This window comes from Eleutherodactylus coqui, chromosome 13 (assembly GCF_035609145.1).
Source record: "Eleutherodactylus coqui strain aEleCoq1 chromosome 13, aEleCoq1.hap1, whole genome shotgun sequence".
NCBI classification, from domain to species: domain Eukaryota; kingdom Metazoa; phylum Chordata; class Amphibia; order Anura; family Eleutherodactylidae; genus Eleutherodactylus; species Eleutherodactylus coqui.
Genome location: NC_089849.1, coordinates 78,696,721 through 78,706,720, shown reverse-complemented (window position 1 = coordinate 78,706,720; position 10,000 = coordinate 78,696,721). Strand labels below are relative to the sequence as shown.

The window sequence follows — 10,000 nt, the reverse complement described above, 5'->3', positions numbered from 1 at the left end:
TCGGTTTCAGAAAAGGCCAAAAAGTCCATTTCTGAGCATCATCAAAAGCAAGTTCTTCTGACCACTAAAATGTTCAGAAAGCAACTTGAGAGCTTTCAAAATTGAAAACTGGCAGCAGTGCGATTCGATCCCACGCCTCCAAAGAGACTGGAGCCTTAATCCAGCGCCTTAGACCGCTCGGCCATGCTACCATGAAAAAGTGGATAATTTTGGATCAAAATGTCCAAGAGATTTCATAAAGAACATTTCTCCTGGCAAGAAATCCTTTTCCAGAATTTGATTTAAAAAGAAGAATTGTTGCTGCATTCGAGCTGAATATTTAATGATGGCAGCAGAAGGCTGAAAATGCATTCCTCCAGTTAGAAAGGAAGCAAACGCAAGTGAGTTCAACAGTATTACCACACTACTGCTTTTTCAGATGTTTCTAGGCTATTGAAGGCTTTGAAGTGCAAGATCGTGGAGTGCGCCTAATGTCTACTTAGCTAGCGCATCGGGGTAGCTTAATCTGTGCCATAACATCTTGGGAATATCATCAAAAGCCTTTTCTTATAGAGTTTGTTCGGTTTCAGAAAAGGCCAAAAAGTCCATTTCTGAGCATCCTCAAAAGCAAGTTCTTCTGACCACTAAAATGTTCAGAAAGCAACTTGAGAGCTTTCAAAATTGAAAACTGGCAGCAGTGGGATTCGAACCCACGCCTCCAAAGAGACTGGAGCCTTAATCCAGCGCCTTAGACCGCTCGGCCATGCTACCATGAAAAAGTGGATAATTTGGGATCAAAATGTCCAAGAGATTTCATAAAGAACATTTCTCCTGGCAAGAAATCCTTTTCCAGAATTTGATTTAAAAAGAAGAATTGTTGCTGCATTCGAGCTGAATATTTAATGATGGCAGCAGAAGGCTGAAAATGCATTCCTCCAGTTAGAAAGGAAGCAAACGCAAGTGAGTTCAACAGTATTACCACACTACTGCTTTTTCAGATGTTTCTAGGCTATTGAAGGCTTTGAAGTGCAAGATCGTGGAGTGCGCCTAATGTCTACTTAGCTAGCGCATCGGGGTAGCTTAATCTGTGCCATAACATCTTGGGAATATCATCAAAAGCCTTTTCTTATAGAGTTTGTTCGGTTTCAGAAAAGGCCAAAAAGTCCATTTCTGAGCATCATCAAAAGCAAGTTCTTCTGACCACTAAAATGTTCAGAAAGCAACTTGAGAGCTTTCAAAATTGAAAACTGGCAGCAGTGCGATTCGAACCCACGCCTCCAAAGAGACTGGAGCCTTAATCCAGCGCCTTAGACCGCTCGGCCATGCTACCATGAAAAAGTGGATAATTTGGGATCAAAATGTCCAAGAGATTTCATAAAGAACATTTCTCCTGGCAAGAAATCCTTTTCCAGAATTTGATTTAAAAAGAAGAATTGTTGCTGCATTCGAGCTGAATATTTAATGATGGCAGCAGAAGGCTGAAAATGCATTCCTCCAGTTAGAAAGGAAGCAAACGCAAGTGAGTTCAACAGAATTACCACACTACTGCTTTTTCAGATGTTTCTAGGCTATTGAAGGCTTTGAAGTGCAAGATCGTGGAGTGCGCCTAATGTCTACTTAGCTAGCGCATCGGGGTAGCTTAATCTGTGCCATAACATCTTGGGAATATCATCAAAAGCCTTTTCTTATAGAGTTTGTTCGGTTTCAGAAAAGGCCAAAAAGTCCATTTCTGAGCATCCTCAAAAGCAAGTTCTTCTGACCACTAAAATGTTCAGAAAGCAACTTGAGAGCTTTCAAAATTGAAAACTGGCAGCAGTGGGATTCGAACCCACGCCTTAATCCAGCGCCTTAGACCGCTCGGCCATGCTACCATGAAAAAGTGGATAATTTGGGATCAAAATGTCCAAGAGATTTCATAAAGAACATTTCTCCTGGCAAGAAATCCTTTTCCAGAATTTGATTTAAAAAGAAGAATTGTTGCTGCATTCGAGCTGAATATTTAATGATGGCAGCAGAAGGCTGAAAATGCATTCCTCCAGTTAGAAAGGAAGCAAACGCAAGTGAGTTCAACAGTATTACCGCACTACTGCCTTTTCAGATGTTTCTAGGCTATTGAAGGCTTTGAAGTGCAAGATCGTGGAGTGCGCCTAATGTCTACTTAGCTAGCGCATCAGGGTAGCTTAATCTGTGCCATAACATCTTGGGAATATCATCAAAAGCCTTTTCTTATAGAGTTTGTTCGGTTTCAGAAAAGGCCAAAAAGTCCATTTCTGAGCATCATCAAAAGCAAGTTCTTCTGACCACTAAAATGTTCAGAAAGCAACTTGAGAGCTTTCAAAATTGAAAACTGGCAGCAGTGGGATTCGAACCCACGCCTCCAAAGAGACTGGAGCCTTAATCCAGCGCCTTAGACCGCTCGGCCATGCTACCATGAAAAAGTGGATAATTTTGGATCAAAATGTCCAAGAGATTTCATAAAGAACATTTCTCCTGGCAAGAAATACTTTTCCAGAATTTGATTTAAAAAGAAGAATTGTTGCTGCATTCGAGCTGAATATGTAATGATGGCAGCAGAAGGCTGAAAATGCATTCCTCCAGTTAGAAAGGAAGCAAACGCAAGTGAGTTCAACAGTATTACCGCACTACTGCTTTTTCAGATGTTTCTAGGCTATTGAAGGCTTTGAAGTGCAAGATCGTGGAGTGCGCCTAATGTCTACTTAGCTAGCGCATCAGGGTAGCTTAATCTGTGCCATAACATCTTGGGAATATCATCAAAAGCCTTTTCTTATAGAGTTTGTTCGGTTTCAGAAAAGGCCAAAAAGTCCATTTCTGAGCATCATCAAAAGCAAGTTCTTCTGACCACTAAAATGTTCAGAAAGCAACTTGAGAGCTTTCAAAATTGAAAACTGGCAGCAGTGGGATTCGAACCCACGCCTCCAAAGAGACTGGAGCCTTAATCCAGCGCCTTAGACCGCTTGGCCATGCTACCATGAAAAAGTGGATAATTTGGGATCAAAATGTCCAAGAGATTTCATAAAGAACATTTCTCCTGGCAAGAAATCCTTTTCCAGAATTTGATTTAAAAAGAAGAATTGTTGCTGCATTCGAGCTGAATATTTAATGATGGCAGCAGAAGGCTGAAAATGCATTCCTCCAGTTAGAAAGGAAGCAAACGCAAGTGAGTTCAACAGTATTACCGCACTACTGCTTTTTCAGATGTTTCTAGGCTATTGAAGGCTTTGAAGTGCAAGATCGTGGAGTGCGCCTAATGTCTACTTAGCTAGCGCATCAGGGTAGCTTAATCTGTGCCATAACATCTTGGGAATATCATCAAAAGCCTTTTCTTATAGAGTTTGTTCGGTTTCAGAAAAGGCCAAAAAGTCCATTTCTGAGCATCATCAAAAGCAAGTTCTTCTGACCACTAAAATGTTCAGAAAGCAACTTGAGAGCTTTCAAAATTGAAAACTGGCAGCAGTGGGATTCGAACCCACGCCTCCAAAGAGACTGGAGCCTTAATCCAGCGCCTTAGACCGCTTGGCCATGCTACCATGAAAAAGTGGATAATTTGGGATCAAAATGTCCAAGAGATTTCATAAAGAACATTTCTCCTGGCAAGAAATCCTTTTCCAGAATTTGATTTAAAAAGAAGAATTGTTGCTGCATTCCAGCTGAATATTTAATGATGGCAGCAGAAGGCTGAAAATGCATTCCTCCAGTTAGAAAGGAAGCAAACGCAAGTGAGTTCAACAGTATTACCGCACTACTGCCTTTTCAGATGTTTCTAGGCTATTGAAGGCTTTGAAGTGCAAGATCGTGGAGTGCGCCTAATGTCTACTTAGCTAGCGCATCAGGGTAGCTTAATCTGTGCCATAACATCTTGGGAATATCATCAAAAGCCTTTTCTTATAGAGTTTGTTCGGTTTCAGAAAAGGCCAAAAAGTCCATTTCTGAGCATCATCAAAAGCAAGTTCTTCTGACCACTAAAATGTTCAGAAAGCAACTTGAGAGCTTTCAAAATTGAAAACTGGCAGCAGTGGGATTCGAACCCACGCCTCCAAAGAGACTGGAGCCTTAATCCAGCGCCTTAGACCGCTCGGCCATGCTACCATGAAAAAGTGGATAATTTTGGATCAAAATGTCCAAGAGATTTCATAAAGAACATTTCTCCTGGCAAGAAATCCTTTTCCAGAATTTGATTTAAAAAGAAGAATTGTTGCTGCATTCGAGCTGAATATGTAATGATGGCAGCAGAAGGCTGAAAATGCATTCCTCCAGTTAGAAAGGAAGCAAACGCAAGTGAGTTCAACAGTATTACCGCACTACTGCTTTTTCAGATGTTTCTAGGCTATTGAAGGCTTTGAAGTGCAAGATCGTGGAGTGCGCCTAATGTCTACTTAGCTAGCGCATCAGGGTAGCTTAATCTGTGCCATAACATCTTGGGAATATCATCAAAAGCCTTTTCTTATAGAGTTTGTTCGGTTTCAGAAAAGGCCAAAAAGTCCATTTCTGAGCATCATCAAAAGCAAGTTCTTCTGACCACTAAAATGTTCAGAAAGCAACTTGAGAGCTTTCAAAATTGAAAACTGGCAGCAGTGGGATTCGAACCCACGCCTCCAAAGAGACTGGAGCCTTAATCCAGCGCCTTAGACCGCTTGGCCATGCTACCATGAAAAAGTGGATAATTTGGGATCAAAATGTCCAAGAGATTTCATAAAGAACATTTCTCCTGGCAAGAAATCCTTTTCCAGAATTTGATTTAAAAAGAAGAATTGTTGCTGCATTCGAGCTGAATATTTAATGATGGCAGCAGAAGGCTGAAAATGCATTCCTCCAGTTAGAAAGGAAGCAAACGCAAGTGAGTTCAACAGTATTACCGCACTACTGCCTTTTCAGATGTTTCTAGGCTATTGAAGGCTTTGAAGTGCAAGATCGTGGAGTGCGCCTAATGTCTACTTAGCTAGCGCATCAGGGTAGCTTAATCTGTGCCATAACATCTTGGGAATATCATCAAAAGCCTTTTCTTATAGAGTTTGTTCGGTTTCAGAAAAGGCCAAAAAGTCCATTTCTGAGCATCATCAAAAGCAAGTTCTTCTGACCACTAAAATGTTCAGAAAGCAACTTGAGAGCTTTCAAAATTGAAAACTGGCAGCAGTGGGATTCGAACCCACGCCTCCAAAGAGACTGGAGCCTTAATCCAGCGCCTTAGACCGCTCGGCCATGCTACCATGAAAAAGTGGATAATTTTGGATCAAAATGTCCAAGAGATTTCATAAAGAACATTTCTCCTGGCAAGAAATCCTTTTCCAGAATTTGATTTAAAAAGAAGAATTGTTGCTGCATTCGAGCTGAATATGTAATGATGGCAGCAGAAGGCTGAAAATGCATTCCTCCAGTTAGAAAGGAAGCAAACGCAAGTGAGTTCAACAGTATTACCGCACTACTGCTTTTTCAGATGTTTCTAGGCTATTGAAGGCTTTGAAGTGCAAGATCGTGGAGTGCGCCTAATGTCTACTTAGCTAGCGCATCAGGGTAGCTTAATCTGTGCCATAACATCTTGGGAATATCATCAAAAGCCTTTTCTTATAGAGTTTGTTCGGTTTCAGAAAAGGCCAAAAAGTCCATTTCTGAGCATCCTCAAAAGCAAGTTCTTCTGACCACTAAAATGTTCAGAAAGCAACTTGAGAGCTTTCAAAATTGAAAACTGGCAGCAGTGGGATTCGAACCCACACCTCCAAAGAGACTGGAGCCTTAATCCAGCGCCTTACACCGCTCGGCCATGCTACCATGAAAAAGTGGATAATTTGGGATCAAAATGTCCAAGAGATTTCATAAAGAACATTTCTCCTGGCAAGAAATCCTTTTCCAGAATTTGATTTAAAAAGAAGAATTGTTGCTGCATTCGAGCTGAATATTTAATGATGGCAGCAGAAGGCTGAAAATGCATTCCTCCAGTTAGAAAGGAAGCAAACGCAAGTGAGTTCAACAGTATTACCGCACTACTGCTTTTTCAGATGTTTCTAGGCTATTGAAGACTTTGAAGTGCAAGATCGTGGAGTGTGCCTAATGTCTACTTAGCTAGCGCATCAGGGTAGCTTAATCTGTGCCATAACATCTTGGGAATATCATCAAAAGCCTTTTCTTATACAGTTTGTTCGGTTTCAGAAAAGGCCAAAAAGTCCATTTCTGAGCATCATCAAAAGCAAGTTCTTCTGACCACTAAAATGTTCAGAAAGCAACTTGAGAGCTTTCAAAATTGAAAACTGGCAGCAGTGCGATTCGATCCCACGCCTCCAAAGAGACTGGAGCCTTAATCCAGCGCCTTAGACTGCTCGGCCATGCTACCATGAAAAAGTGGATAATTTTGGATCAAAATGTCCAAGAGATTTCATAAAGAACATTTCTCCTGGCAAGAAATCCTTTTCCAGAATTTGATTTAAAAAGAAGAATTGTTGCTGCATTCGAGCTGAATATTTAATGATGGCAGCAGAAGGCTGAAAATGCATTCCTCCAGTTAGAAAGGAAGCAAACGCAAGTGAGTTCAACAGTATTACCACACTACTGCTTTTTCAGATGTTTCTAGGCTATTGAAGGCTTTGAAGTGCAAGATCGTGGAGTGCGCCTAATGTCTACTTAGCTAGCGCATCGGGGTAGCTTAATCTGTGCCATAACATCTTGGGAATATCATCAAAAGCCTTTTCTTATAGAGTTTGTTCGGTTTCAGAAAAGGCCAAAAAGTCCATTTCTGAGCATCCTCAAAAGCAAGTTCTTCTGACCACTAAAATGTTCAGAAAGCAACTTGAGAGCTTTCAAAATTGAAAACTGGCAGCAGTGGGATTCGAACCCACGCCTCCAAAGAGACTGGAGCCTTAATCCAGCGCCTTAGACCGCTCGGCCATGCTACCATGAAAAAGTGGATAATTTGGGATCAAAATGTCCAAGAGATTTCATAAAGAACATTTCTCCTGGCAAGAAATCCTTTTCCAGAATTTGATTTAAAAAGAAGAATTGTTGCTGCATTCGAGCTGAATATTTAATGATGGCAGCAGAAGGCTGAAAATGCATTCCTCCAGTTAGAAAGGAAGCAAACGCAAGTGAGTTCAACAGTATTACCACACTACTGCTTTTTCAGATGTTTCTAGGCTATTGAAGGCTTTGAAGTGCAAGATCGTGGAGTGCGCCTAATGTCTACTTAGCTAGCGCATCGGGGTAGCTTAATCTGTGCCATAACATCTTGGGAATATCATCAAAAGCCTTTTCTTATAGAGTTTGTTCGGTTTCAGAAAAGGCCAAAAAGTCCATTTCTGAGCATCATCAAAAGCAAGTTCTTCTGACCACTAAAATGTTCAGAAAGCAACTTGAGAGCTTTCAAAATTGAAAACTGGCAGCAGTGCGATTCGAACCCACGCCTCCAAAGAGACTGGAGCCTTAATCCAGCGCCTTAGACCGCTCGGCCATGCTACCATGAAAAAGTGGATAATTTGGGATCAAAATGTCCAAGAGATTTCATAAAGAACATTTCTCCTGGCAAGAAATCCTTTTCCAGAATTTGATTTAAAAAGAAGAATTGTTGCTGCATTCGAGCTGAATATTTAATGATGGCAGCAGAAGGCTGAAAATGCATTCCTCCAGTTAGAAAGGAAGCAAACGCAAGTGAGTTCAACAGAATTACCACACTACTGCTTTTTCAGATGTTTCTAGGCTATTGAAGGCTTTGAAGTGCAAGATCGTGGAGTGCGCCTAATGTCTACTTAGCTAGCGCATCGGGGTAGCTTAATCTGTGCCATAACATCTTGGGAATATCATCAAAAGCCTTTTCTTATAGAGTTTGTTCGGTTTCAGAAAAGGCCAAAAAGTCCATTTCTGAGCATCCTCAAAAGCAAGTTCTTCTGACCACTAAAATGTTCAGAAAGCAACTTGAGAGCTTTCAAAATTGAAAACTGGCAGCAGTGGGATTCGAACCCACGCCTTAATCCAGCGCCTTAGACCGCTCGGCCATGCTACCATGAAAAAGTGGATAATTTTGGATCAAAATGTCCAAGAGATTTCATAAAGAACATTTCTCCTGGCAAGAAATCCTTTTCCAGAATTTGATTTAAAAAGAAGAATTGTTGCTGCATTCGAGCTGAATATTTAATGATGGCAGCAGAAGGCTGAAAATGCATTCCTCCAGTTAGAAAGGAAGCAAACGCAAGTGAGTTCAACAGTATTACCGCACTACTGCTTTTTCAGATGTTTCTAGGCTATTGAAGACTTTGAAGTGCAAGATCGTGGAGTGTGCCTAATGTCTACTTAGCTAGCGCATCAGGGTAGCTTAATCTGTGCCATAACATCTTGGGAATATCATCAAAAGCCTTTTCTTATACAGTTTGTTCGGTTTCAGAAAAGGCCAAAAAGTCCATTTCTGAGCATCATCAAAAGCAAGTTCTTCTGACCACTAAAATGTTCAGAAAGCAACTTGAGAGCTTTCAAAATTGAAAACTGGCAGCAGTGCGATTCGATCCCACGCCTCCAAAGAGACTGGAGCCTTAATCCAGCGCCTTAGACTGCTCGGCCATGCTACCATGAAAAAGTGGATAATTTTGGATCAAAATGTCCAAGAGATTTCATAAAGAACATTTCTCCTGGCAAGAAATCCTTTTCCAGAATTTGATTTAAAAAGAAGAATTGTTGCTGCATTCGAGCTGAATATTTAATGATGGCAGCAGAAGGCTGAAAATGCATTCCTCCAGTTAGAAAGGAAGCAAACGCAAGTGAGTTCAACAGTATTACCACACTACTGCTTTTTCAGATGTTTCTAGGCTATTGAAGGCTTTGAAGTGCAAGATCGTGGAGTGCGCCTAATGTCTACTTAGCTAGCGCATCGGGGTAGCTTAATCTGTGCCATAACATCTTGGGAATATCATCAAAAGCCTTTTCTTATAGAGTTTGTTCGGTTTCAGAAAAGGCCAAAAAGTCCATTTCTGAGCATCCTCAAAAGCAAGTTCTTCTGACCACTAAAATGTTCAGAAAGCAACTTGAGAGCTTTCAAAATTGAAAACTGGCAGCAGTGGGATTCGAACCCACGCCTCCAAAGAGACTGGAGCCTTAATCCAGCGCCTTAGACCGCTCGGCCATGCTACCATGAAAAAGTGGATAATTTGGGATCAAAATGTCCAAGAGATTTCATAAAGAACATTTCTCCTGGCAAGAAATCCTTTTCCAGAATTTGATTTAAAAAGAAGAATTGTTGCTGCATTCGAGCTGAATATTTAATGATGGCAGCAGAAGGCTGAAAATGCATTCCTCCAGTTAGAAAGGAAGCAAACGCAAGTGAGTTCAACAGTATTACCACACTACTGCTTTTTCAGATGTTTCTAGGCTATTGAAGGCTTTGAAGTGCAAGATCGTGGAGTGCGCCTAATGTCTACTTAGCTAGCGCATCGGGGTAGCTTAATCTGTGCCATAACATCTTGGGAATATCATCAAAAGCCTTTTCTTATAGAGTTTGTTCGGTTTCAGAAAAGGCCAAAAAGTCCATTTCTGAGCATCATCAAAAGCAAGTTCTTCTGACCACTAAAATGTTCAGAAAGCAACTTGAGAGCTTTCAAAATTGAAAACTGGCAGCAGTGCGATTCGAACCCACGCCTCCAAAGAGACTGGAGCCTTAATCCAGCGCCTTAGACCGCTCGGCCATGCTACCATGAAAAAGTGGATAATTTGGGATCAAAATGTCCAAGAGATTTCATAAAGAACATTTCTCCTGGCAAGAAATCCTTTTCCAGAATTTGATTTAAAAAGAAGAATTGTTGCTGCATTCGAGCTGAATATTTAATGATGGCAGCAGAAGGCTGAAAATGCATTCCTCCAGTTAGAAAGGAAGCAAACGCAAGTGAGTTCAACAGAATTACCACACTACTGCTTTTTCAGATGTTTCTAGGCTATTGAAGGCTTTGAAGTGCAAGATCGTGGAGTGCGCCTAATGTCTACTTAGCTAGCGCATCGGGGTAGCTTAATCTGTGCCATAACATCTTGGGAATATCAT

The 10,000-nt window shown here is 41.1% G+C and overlaps 6 non-coding genes across 6 annotated transcripts; all 6 read right to left on the bottom strand.

Annotated features, from left to right (window-relative positions):
* Positions 1 to 668: 668 nt before the first annotated feature.
* On the bottom strand, positions 669 to 750 carry TRNAL-AAG (transfer RNA leucine (anticodon AAG)). Its single transcript has one exon. It is a non-coding gene; the product is annotated as a tRNA-Leu (tRNA).
* A 1,577-nt stretch (positions 751 to 2,327) lies between these two features.
* On the bottom strand, positions 2,328 to 2,409 carry TRNAL-AAG (transfer RNA leucine (anticodon AAG)). Its single transcript has one exon. It is a non-coding gene; the product is annotated as a tRNA-Leu (tRNA).
* A 1,595-nt stretch (positions 2,410 to 4,004) lies between these two features.
* Positions 4,005 to 4,086, bottom strand: TRNAL-AAG (transfer RNA leucine (anticodon AAG)). Its single transcript has one exon. It is a non-coding gene; the product is annotated as a tRNA-Leu (tRNA).
* Positions 4,087 to 5,122: 1,036 nt separating this feature from the next.
* On the bottom strand, positions 5,123 to 5,204 carry TRNAL-AAG (transfer RNA leucine (anticodon AAG)). The gene has a single exon. It is a non-coding gene; the product is annotated as a tRNA-Leu (tRNA).
* Positions 5,205 to 6,799: 1,595 nt separating this feature from the next.
* On the bottom strand, positions 6,800 to 6,881 carry TRNAL-AAG (transfer RNA leucine (anticodon AAG)). Its single transcript has one exon. It is a non-coding gene; the product is annotated as a tRNA-Leu (tRNA).
* A 2,136-nt stretch (positions 6,882 to 9,017) lies between these two features.
* On the bottom strand, positions 9,018 to 9,099 carry TRNAL-AAG (transfer RNA leucine (anticodon AAG)). The gene has a single exon. It is a non-coding gene; the product is annotated as a tRNA-Leu (tRNA).
* Positions 9,100 to 10,000: the final 901 nt, after the last annotated feature.